The sequence below is a fragment of the Hipposideros armiger genome, unplaced genomic scaffold (genome assembly GCF_001890085.2).
Source record: "Hipposideros armiger isolate ML-2016 unplaced genomic scaffold, ASM189008v1 scaffold_5, whole genome shotgun sequence".
In the NCBI taxonomy this organism is placed as follows: Eukaryota; Metazoa; Chordata; class Mammalia; order Chiroptera; family Hipposideridae; genus Hipposideros; species Hipposideros armiger.
The window spans coordinates 6,307,374-6,311,946 of NW_017731355.1; positions in this window are offsets into that span (position 1 = coordinate 6,307,374).

Genomic DNA, 4,573 nt, shown 5'->3' on the forward strand with positions numbered 1-4,573 from the left:
ATGTGCTCTCACCAGCTGAGCCATCCTGCCACCTGTTGGCAGCTCAGCGGCAGCTCAGCTCGGGCGCAGCATCTTTGGCCCATGTGGGAATCGAACTGGTGGCCCTGTTGCTCAGAGCTCGCGCTCTTAAGCTAACTCTTAACCAACTGAGCCACTCGGCTGACCCAATAAATTTATTTTTTTTTAAATGAGGTTTTCAGAGTTTCTAGTGGGTCTGAGACTCTGTAATGAATAGCTCATGTGTATTCTCAAAACCCAGCAAGAAGGAATGGTGCGGCTGTGGGCAGCCATGAAGCATGTTATGTTCGCAGGTATGCTGCTGATGTCACTGGGGAGAAAGTATGGAAAGCTGCTCCAGTGTGGGGCGGTTCTCTGGAATGTTGGGAACACGGCCACTCAGAGAGGTAAAATAGTTACACTGAGCTGCTTCAGTCGGTTCCTTCCCAGAGTAGTTGCCTACTTCTCATCTCTCCCTCAAACTCATTTCCATACCCACGCCTGGGACTTGGGATTTCCAGCACCCATCTCCAAAGTCTACAGCTTTCCAACTGGGTATGGATGTGATTAGGGCAAAGTAGCTGGAAGGGAGCACGGTCTCCCCCAAGGACACTCTCTGACACAGGACTTTTTCTGAAGCCCAAGGTACTTTGAAGCACTAATGGAGACCCGCATAAAGGAGAGAGAATGGGCTCTGCCTGCAACAGAGCTGCACTTTACCCCTGGCTTGAAGCTGCTGTGAGGGCTCCAGGCGATAATGGGATGAAATCCCTTGGAACACTGAATGGTGCATCGGTAGTGCCCAAAACATGGTAGCTGTTTAATAGGTGCTCCTTCGGTGTTCTCGGAGTTACTGGTGCCTCCCGCAGCAGTGACATCACACTGGATGAAAATGGCCTGCTCACTTTTCTCTTTCCTCTGCTACACTGTGACACCCTTGTAGGCCCAACACCTAGAAAAATGCCTTCCATCTGTTGAGTGCTTATGATGCCAAGCATTAAGTGCTTTACATGGATTACTTCATTTAATTCTCAAAACCCTATAGTTAGGAATTAGTATCCACATTTTGTAGCTGAAGAAATGGAGGCACCAAAAGGTTAATAGTACCTCACCCAAAGAGATGTATCTAGTAAGTGGTAGAGCCAGTATTTTAAATATAGATGGCGGGTTCCAGAACCTGTGCTCTTGACCGCTGTACCATACCACCTCAAGCCTCACTCTAATTATGTTTTCCTCGTTTTTCTCCTCTTATCCTACTATCACCATGGAACATATTCCTATTGTCTCCTCCTCTGTTTGTGGGGCCTAATTTATTTTGTGATTCTCTGTACTGGCCTCTTTACAATGCTTTATAATCACCTCTCCATTTGTCTAGTGCTGGGTTTGGTATGCTGGGTTTATGTCACAATTATGCTCTTTCACAAAAAAAAATCTCTCGGTGCCACTGTCAGATTCCACATTAGAATGAGTGGACGACTGGGCATACCCTTTATGCGTTCGTGTTCTTAATGACAGCCATCTGTTTCCTAAAGCAATTGAGGCATTCAGTTATTAGCATAAAGGAAATACACTGACATCACGCCACTGTTACATTCCTCAGGAATCAGTCAGCACTGAAGTTAGGCCTGTCTACCTTTCTCAAAGACAGTCTGGGTAAAACTGGGGTTTCCTTCCATTTTAGATGCTCAGGCTCCATATGCTTTTTAAAACTATGTAAATTACAGATACAAAAGAATAGTACATATCTTTGGAGTTAAACACAATGAATACTCATGTATGACCATCACCCCAGTTGACATATTAACATTATCCGACTCTATCAAGTCCTCTGTGTACCCCTCCCCCACTGCATCCCTCTTACAGCCATCTGGTAATGCTGATATGCTCTTCATTATACAAAATGTGTAAGTTGTTTGAGTGATAATTTTCTGATGAGTAAGTCAGATGTGATTGCTGAGTACTTTGTTATGAAAGGTGCTAGCCGCAAATGGAGGAATTTGAGGTTTCACTTTCTATTCAAACTGATGTTTTCAGCGAGCTGTTTCCACTTCTAACTTCACAACCACAGCACAAGTGTGCTGAGAACAGATGTGTCACGAAACTGTGATCAATGAGCACAATTAATTTTTGCCACAGTTGAGGGCATGTACTTTGATGGCAATGGCTTTTAGAATGTTAGGCTGAGCGGGTGCTACAGGTGGTGAAGAGCAGGATTCAAACTGCAGGAGGGAAGGGAGTATGAGAGAACTTGGTCATGGGAGTGGACATTCCACTCCAACAGCCTGATGAATGAATACTAGCGTGCTAACTCATGAAGCGTTTAATCCTTACAGGAGAGCTACAGGCTCTACTATTAAAAAATGTGCCCCAAACACCAATTATCTGAGAACTATCACTCCAGCCAAGAGATGTTTCTGAAGTGGTTTAACATGTTTCATCATTTATTCCTTGCCATTAGTGTACTCTATGAAATAATTTCACTGCCTCCCCTTCCCCTGTCCCGTTACTGTAATTTAAACACTCATGTCAGCCCAGGGTTGGAGGAAACGAAGTGCAATTCTACCATAGATTTCGTAATGTTTGTATGCAGGAGTTAAAAGACCCCCAAAAATTGGACATAATTTTTGGTGCTACTCAGATTTCAAGGATTAAGCTAGGAAAAAACTTAGAGCTTTAAGGGCAATTGCTTTCTGAATTGGGGAGAAAAGACACAATTAAGCGATGAGGCAGAAACCCTTGGAAAGATGCCCAGAAAAGTAAGAAATCTTATTTCCATCTGTCCTTCTCTACGTAGCTTCTCTACCCTAAAAAAGGCTTGGCTTCCTGTTCTATGACTGGAATGTCCTCCCTTCTTGCTTTTGGGATTTGCCAAAAACAGTGGCTCTGCAATTAAGTGACTTGGATATTTTTCTTCACCTTGAAAAGATGCAGTATAAGTAGCACCCTAAATAATACATGGAAATCAAAGATTAACGTCCAAGCTAAAATACGTTTTCTAGGGTGAATTTTTTTTTTAATTTCAGAAAATCTCCACTTGTATTCTTTTTTGTTATAGTTAGGATAACCATATAATTTATCCTTAAACCCAGGACACTTCTGAGAATAAAAGGAGGGNCCCAAAAGTTTCCTTACATCCTTTTGTAGTCCCTTTCCCTATCTTCAGGCAATCACTATTTATTCTCCATCTCTACACATTAAGCTTATTATTAGAATATTATATGAATAGAGTCACATAGTATGCACTCTTTTTTTGGCTTCTTTTACTCAGCTTTATTTTGAGATTCATCCATGTTGTTGAATGTATCAATTGCTCAGTAGATATACAACAATTTTGTTTTCCATTCACTTATTGATGGACATTTGGCTTGTTTCCAGTTTTGAGGCATTAGAAATAAAAATGCTATGAAGATTTGTGTACAAGTCTTTGTATAGACATATACTTACATTTTTCCTGGGAATACAATGGGTGGGTCATAAGTATGTGTGTATTTGTTTAAGCTTTTGAGAAACTGCAAAATTGTTTTCCAAGTGTTGCACTATTTTGCATTCCCACCAGCAGCGTGTGAGTGTTCCAGTTGCTCCACATCCTTGACAACAGACAACAGGAATACCGTCAGGTAGTCTTGTCATACAAACAGTGACTCACACAAAGCGTTTCTGCAGTTAAATAGACGTGGGAAATATTGGGTTTCTTTACTGTAGGACTTGCTAGTGTCTTAATGTACTAATGTGGTGGTTACCATTCCACGAGTGGATAGCACATGCTGTGTCCTCAAACTTACTGACCCGTGGAACCCTTTGTTTGAGGTGCATCTCTAGCAGTGAGCATTCTACAGAGCACATCTTGAGAAATACTGTCTTGGGGGTTGCTCTGTGCCAGGCCTTGAAGGAGGCTAGGAAATGTAGATGTTTACTAGTACAGCTGCCACAGGCTAAGCAGTTGATCTGAAATTCCCTTGTGTACCTTCTAAGGTATAAGCATTCTGCTTTTCAGGGTTAGAAAGAAAACTCCAAGAAGCCAGATAGGGAAATGGAAGTTACTCGGGTGTGAGCTGACCAAGTTATTCAATCCAGGGTTTCTCTAATTTCCCTTTTGGAGTTAATCGGGGGATGATGCCCAATCCCCCAGTTGGCACAGTGCTGACACTGATTCTGCCACACCTGGCTTATAGACTGCTGCATAATCAGGCACTTTGAAAGATATTGAGATTATAAAAAGGAGACTTCCTTTAACACCAGTCTGGGAAAATATGCTTAATGAGATCTCAGGGAACCCAGCTCTCTGTGCAAAGGATCTCTTTGACATGGTTACCGTGGAGGGTCAAATGATTCTAAAGACTTGAAACTGAGTTTATTGGCGCCCTCTGCATTTGTTGATGGGAGGAAAGCTAACTTAATCTAGTAGACAAAACAGAGGAAAAGAAGTAGGGTTGATCATAGGTCTCCTACCCTACTGCATTCTATTTCACACCCTCTGTCCCAACACCGTTGACATGTAGGCAGGCACCCCCACTCCTGGCCCATTCCTTCCTGCACACAAGGGATGCCTTTTCCTTGTCCCTCTTGCATTCTCTTT